Source organism: Bombus huntii, chromosome 6 (genome assembly GCF_024542735.1).
Source record: "Bombus huntii isolate Logan2020A chromosome 6, iyBomHunt1.1, whole genome shotgun sequence".
NCBI classification, from domain to species: domain Eukaryota; kingdom Metazoa; phylum Arthropoda; class Insecta; order Hymenoptera; family Apidae; genus Bombus; species Bombus huntii.
Genome location: NC_066243.1, coordinates 1,899,519 through 1,907,256, shown reverse-complemented (window position 1 = coordinate 1,907,256; position 7,738 = coordinate 1,899,519).

Sequence of the window (7,738 nt, the reverse complement as noted above, 5' to 3'; positions counted from 1 at the left end):
TATATTTTCCTCGCAAAGATAATTCATTTTTCTTCTCGACATAATTCAAATAGAATGGGTTTCCAATAAAACAGGTTCAGATCCGACTGTCATTACCGATCGCTTGTAACTGACCGAGGAGTATTATTTTTTATTTGTAAACAGTTACCGATAACGACCGAAAAATACATTTGGAGTGGAGCACAGCACATCGGTGGTGCTAGAGAGGCGGACTCGGAGCGTTAAGGGTTAATTAATCGATAATTTGTTGGCTGTTAGTTACGCAGCAAATTGGAACAGTTTCGTGTACTTCTATAGGCAGTGCGGAAGATTTATTTCCTTTGGGAAACTTGGAGTCTCTTTATGCCGTGTTCTATTAGTTAGAAGCGATTGCATGCCTTTGGGCATTTTTAAGTTTCATCTTGCATCTTTGAATTTAGCGCAGTAGTAAAGTGGACGTTCGATGGAGTTGATGTCGCGATGGTCACGAGATCCAGGACTTTACTTTTGATGAGATGCGAATGTGTAGCAGTGACTTATCCTGCGTTTGATTATTTGTATCTGTTCTTTTCCTGTGAAGGTTAGATCGGTAGAAAGTAAAGTAGTAAGAAAGTAGCTGGACATTATTGATGTTTGCTAAAAATATTTAGGTATTAAGATATCGATATAACGTTAAGCTTATTTTCTTATGGCTTCGTGTATCAGGTATATGTAATTTCCGTAACGTTGTATTTTATATGTTTTTACGTCTCTTTATTTAACGAAGGCGTAAACGAATAAATTGTGTTACACTTTAGCTATATATGTCTCGAGTCTTGTTAATTCTTGAATGTCTTTTGTCGATATTAATTCGCATAGATAAATATTTGACACAGAGATAAAGTAGAAGTAAATGTTACAATTAATATAAAATTATAAATTTGTATTTAATTACGACGTTTCTGCTTATAAAAATTGTGATATTTTGCGGAAAATGTAAGTACTTTTATACTGTATACAATTAAGCAATTTCAGTATGATTATTGAATTAGAAATTGATTATGCTTTCATCGATACGAATTTTATCATGCTTCCGTATATTCCTTCTGCATTTATTCTATTTATTTATCGAGCTTTCGTTCCATAGAGCATCCTCCGTTTCGACGATGAAAATCATTTCTGAACCGTAATGGTGTCCATATACTTCATTGTATATGTCGATGCATAATAAATATCGCAATTACAATTCTAAGACATACTTTTATACAAATAACAAGATCTACATATGTCTATTAATATTTTTGACTGATTTGTCAATCTCATTCACGATGGAGAAATGAAATTATCGTTTTATTGGGCAAAAAAGAAACAAACAGCGCCGTTTCCAATTCAAACAAATATCCTTTCGTGAACTTTAAATAAGTGCATAATTTTTCTGTACAGCCACGTTTTTAAACGCAAATATTTGATACAGGTAGAAAGTGTATAAATTGAAATATCATTCCTGCTATGCAGCGTTAAGGGTGTGGAAGCTGAGAGATGAAAAAATGGAAGCCACTAACGTGCTTTCATGCATTTTGTTTGCGTGAATAATATATGGCGAATAGAATATGTACGGCAACGTAAGCAGATCGTTTTGATTCGTTATCCTTAGCCACGATTTTTTTACGAATATCAACGATGAACAAAATAGGGGATCGTTAAAAGCATCGCGACAAATACAAAAGCATCTCATGTAAATCCCGTAACAATTTACATAGTTTTCGAAGCGTAACAAATCCGGTAAAAGATACGTAAACCCATCACCGTAGTATTATAACACTACGACAATACGATAGTCTTATACTTCACTTTATATCCATTTTTAATATTCGAGCAATTTTACGTAGGAGGAAAATTCGCGAACCTGTTAATTGGAAATTAGACGATGAAAATTCAGAAAAATCTGTTCGCGTTGTCTATAGTATCGCAATGCTTTATCGAAGGAACGTAATAATAAATAGACCGTGCATATTTATGCAGATTCGTATTTTTATCGAGATGATTAAAAAAATAGAATCTAGGTAGAACGTTCTTTTAGATAGAAAGTATTATACTTTGGATATTTTATACAAAAGTATAATATTCTGGATATTTTACATATTTTCGCTTATTACGTGCATTGTGCATTTTGGCACCTTCGCAAATGCATAAAAATTTGGAATTTAATAATAAAGCAACTTGGGATTAATCGCTTAACACGTTCACTGCGTTCCGCACTCGAGTCGGTGCATACTTTTAGATTAGACTTGAATGTACAACGTGAACAAAAATTCTGCGATTATGAAAAAGTATTGCATAATAATTCATATTAAATATACATGTCGACTGTTGACGCCACAATGACATACCTCAAAAATCACGATTTTAAGGAAAACGAGTTTGTATCGTTCGAATCGTTATGATTTTGTAAAAGCGCCGCGTTAAAGTGCCAAATTGGTATAAAAATGTATCGAGGTAACCCAAGGAAAAGAACATTACAATGTTCTTCTTTAACTCGATAAATTCACGAGTATCCTCCATTCTGTGACACTCTTAATGCAAGATTTATTTAACATTATGTAATTATCGTTGGAAAAATATCAGCACAACGATATCCTAATAACGCAAGATGCGATATTTAAAATTTTGATAAACCTGACGCTGTTGTTGCAATGACGCAACCGAGATATGTTACCGATGAGCCAAACCAATAGGAGCAATCATAGAAACGTAATAGCAAATTAAGCCTGCTCGTGTAATAATTTAGGAGCTCGTTTACACGACACGACTGCTAAAATGGTATCAACGATAACCAATTTTTCCGTACAAGCGACTCAAAAGCAACAAATTTCTAGCTATGTTGCAGCGAATGATCGATACGTATAGTTTCAAAATATAAAAACAGGATGAAAATCGTATAGAAATTATTCGCTAGCACAGTGTCGTGCGGAAAACGACAATCAGATCGTCAGAGATCGCGTTAACACAGTTATATCGAAAATTTGGAACACCCAGTATTGTCGAAAAGCCATTACGGATCTTGGGGTCTTGTTGGAGACGCGCGTGCATGTGTAGCCTGTAATGGCAGATGGCGTGGGGCCTGTGTGTCGAGCAGCTGCAGCTGAGAAAGAGAGCAGACACCGGAGGAAGAAAAAAGAAGGGGAAAAAGAGGGGCTAAAGGCCGTGGAACGTATATACATACTTGCTACTCGTGTCGCGAGGACCACCCCAACCCCCATGATCCAGCGGAAAGAAAGCCCCCATACGTAGCTTTTACTCACGGGAAAACCCTACGGAAAGGAACCTGTCGGTAGCAGCACTCGCGTCACCACCTTAATGGTGACCTCATCCTTGAAAAGATCACCGGAAAGCGGAAATGAGTCGTCCCATTACGTCCAAAGAAATAAGTAGATTGGGGTTAGGTTCGTGCATTTTTGAGAAATCGAAGATTCCAAAGATTTACGCCATGCGCCTAACACGAGGCGAAACGAAATACTTTTGTATCGTAAAATATTATTTCGCTAATTGTCATCAGATAGCTATTATCGTTTGTAAGATCAGATATTGTGACATTACTACTGCTATTTTTAAAGTTAAGTAATTTTTTAAGTCTCGTCCGTATATTCTTTTTTAGTTTATCATTCGGATTGCACGAAACACGTTACAGTAGTTTTATTTCGACGTTTCAGCGACTATCGTAGGCCATAAATTGTACGCGAAAGTTGTAGCTTTCTCCCTTTCTGTACTGGAAACCAAAATGACGAAAGTAACGTGAAATTTAATATACTTATTCATGGTGAAAAATGATCAACAGAGGTAGCGAAAGGTGTGATTTAGTAATGCTATTAAGCATCAGTAATGGTATATCTACGGACGCACAGCTGATAAAACAATTCTTTATTAACGGGATTCACGAGTATCAGCAGCAGTAGCAACAACACTAGTGACAACAGCTGCAGAACTCTCGTCGATCGACGAGAGAGCAGCTGTTCCCTTTTGCCGTTCCCGAATCACGATTCGAGTTCTGGTTCAGGTTCTGCTTTTCCTGTCATACGCGTATACTCGTTTCGGCTAGGTTTCTAGAAATTCTCAAAATAAATGAATCAGTCGAACGTTAGTTGAAGTTCGAGTCGTACACAACCGTGTAATATATCGAAATCAGCGTTCAATTTTAATGCTCGTAAATCTTGAATTATAATTATGTATATAGCGTAAATGTATGTATATAAATGATTAAAACGAATTTCAATAAAGGTATACGCAGATTGCGGATACTTATGCAAATTTACACTTTCATGAACAGCGAGAGAAGCGGAAAGCTTAAGGGCGATACGTTTCACTCGTCAAATATTATAACGAGTACTATACCTGCTTCGGATATTTGTATTTCATTTGCAGCTTTTAATTTTCTACAGATGCATAAACATCCGCAGTCCATTCGTACGATCGCTTTCAACGTCAAGGTAAGAGCAAACGAAAAATTCAGTAAAAATTCGTTAAACGGATAACTTTTTGATGCTGCAAATACACAAACGGAATACGCAAGTTTCAGTTAGATTATGTTACTCCGTCTTCTTACTTGTTTATTTAAGGTCGCAACTAAAAATTTGATTTAGAGTTTATAGATACGATCGAAACCGTAAAGGAATTATAATAAATTAAATTTACTTTTCACCGATCACCAGGCTATATGTATCCCAATTAACAGAAATGCTTATTTACGATAAGAGGTGAATCATGGAAACCGAATTCAGATGTAAGATAATAGCCTTGATAGGACATCTAGGTCGCCTTCTTTATGTGCACGTAATGAGAATCAGTCTGGCTAGGGTATGTACGTTTCATCGAGAACGAGGTGTCGTCACCGATATTCTTCCCCTCACACGCAAGTGGTACGCGATTATACAATATAGGAGGATGATCGCAAAGAGAACGCGTGTACGCGTGCACATCGTGTGTCGATTGGAACGCGTTTGGACGGCCAGAGGAGGGACAAAGGTTGATTTAGCCCCTGTATCGAAGTCGCATTGTACTCGTCGTCTGATTCTCGTCTCGATGCCAGCTGTTCCTATTTCCCTTCTCTCTTTCTCGTCCTAGCTTTTCTCCCCCTGAACGAAGCTTTCCTCGGAGCTTTCCTTTGTCGAGCATCATCCACGTTCGTGCCAGTCGATCCGTACCGAAATTAATCAAAAGGGAACGATCGCGAGCACGTGGACAACCCCTAGTGCTTGCTACTCGAACGAAACGCAGACGCCTCTCTCCGATCAAAATATTAAATAGCGCGACCAACCCTCGAGGGCACCGGCTCCCCAGCAATAAGAGGTGGTGGGGTTCTTGCTTATGAAGGGGGATTTGGGGTACCGACGTACGGCCACGTGCCAGCCATGGGAATATAATGCCGCAACGGCCACGTGCCCACCACATAACGGGTGTGTACTGAGAAAACGACCACTGGTTGCTTTCAACCGCACAGATGTGTTGTCTATGCGTAGCGCTCCCTTTCGTTTTCGCCATACATCCCTAGCGCCCGACTCTTTCGTTTCAACTTCTCCCGCGGAAGCTTTTTCGTCGAACAACCAGCTTTCGCCCGCAACTTCGCTCGCATGCACTACTGATACACGCAACAATTTTTAAGCAGATGATTTCTTAGGAATTAAATATCTACGTATTTTTCATGTACTAAGAGTCGTAGCAGAAAATATTGGATTATACAAATGTTGGATTTCGAAATAAACACGACGTAAACTATGGTTGCTTCGCCTCTACCAAACATGGGAGTCCATAGAATTCAGATGTCAGGCCATTTCACAGCTTCTACGAAGCGTAATCCATTTTCTTTCCTGGATATTAATTAAGCTGTACAGCAGAGAAAAACGCGTCAGAATCCATTCGCTAGCTTTTACGCGATGCGAGCGCAAACGGACAGACAAAGATCCTAAAAATTAGTTTTTTGGATTCCACAGCGTATGAGCTGTTTCCGGATGACTGCTTTGTTTCTTTTTATTCGATGTACAAGCACAATTCTTCCACTGTTTTACTAAACGTATAGATTGTATAATATTCACGTATTTTTAATAACGCGACATACGTTTTATTTATTTAATAAGTACCTAATGATAATTTACTAGCAATTTTTTTCTCTTTGTCGTTTTTTGCTACTATACTTTACAATTTTCTTTGCCACGTAATAATCGGCGTTGTTCACTCTGTTCCTATTAATTATTTCGCACGTTCTTTGCCGTTTATCACGTTCACTGTGTGCCTTATTGGAGCCAGGACGCATATTCAAAGTCACGAACGTTCAAAAATACACGCTAAGAATAATTTATATAACACACGTGATATTATTTAATATAAAGGTAGATTTTATACGCGACTGTCGTGGTCGTAGTGACAAAATTTGAACTCAATTTGGAAATACAAGTATGTATAGAATTTGCAAGTATTTATTACAAGGTAAATTAAACAAAAATTAATATACAGTATGAACAGTTACCTGAAGCATATAACAATCGTTAAAAGTGGTCCTACTATATACTACTAATTAACCAGCACTAATTAATGTCGTGAATGATCGTCTGTTTGAATACTTTCACAATTTCTGCAAAATACATAGTTGTACCAAATATCTTGCAACTTCTGTACACATTTTCAAAATCGTCGAGAATTTATGCGACAGTTGGGTATAATTACAACGCTAATGTAATTTCAAAATATACGTAATATGTCTGTACTTGTTAGAATAAAATATGGGCAATGAAGATCCAATCAACGGTAATTCTAATAGGAATGGTTTCTTAAAATTATATTTAATTAAATAGTGTGCTTCAAGTGATCCTAAATAAATCAGTTGGATCGATTAGCAGTAAGGTTCCATTAGAGCGCTACGTTAGAGAAAGGTCTTTAATGGACTTTGAAAAATTGATTAACGCGGGAAATAAAATTTGACACAACCGCTAACGATTTAGAACAACTACGTTAAAATGTGCTGCAGTTAGGGGTTGAATAATGAAAAGAGGGAGAGCACACTACCTAGTCATCTGTTGAATAGGGCGGCAACAGGACCCAGGCTCCCTTTTTCTCATTGCGTTAACGAACTGCCGATAAATTACTTTCCTCGGTATATTAATCGAGCTGCCGAAGGGTAGATAATACGTTAATGCATCCGTTAAAATCTTTTTTGAGAAAGCATTACTAAAGTTTATGTTTTATAACATCTGCTTCTCTTTCCACGTGAATTTTCCCACGTTCCTGTTAAAACAACACGCAATACTTTTATTCAATTTCTCTTAGATTAAATATAATTATTTATAACCAGAAGAGAAATCTGTTCTACACGTATCTGTTGATTTATAATGAATTTAATTTAACAATTCGATTTTAACAAGGATCGTATACCGATTGAAGTTGTAAAAATACTTTTTAAGTTGTAAGTCATTAATTTTATTCGAACAAGTAGCTTAAATATTAAACTTTGAAGATATAAGATATGTTAAAACGTAATAAACGTAAACATGTATATAAAATATTATATGTATTATATGTATAATATTATATGTATATAAAACGTAAATAAGTATATAAAAATTATTAAACTAAATTAATTTGTGCAGATGATATTTTATGTATATCGGTCAGTTGTCTCTTGTGCACTGTAGAGTTCTCAACTTTTCATTTATAACGATATTTTATTTATAATTATAATATCGGAGGGGAAAATAAATTATTTGTGTTCAACAAATTGTATTTTAATGAATGT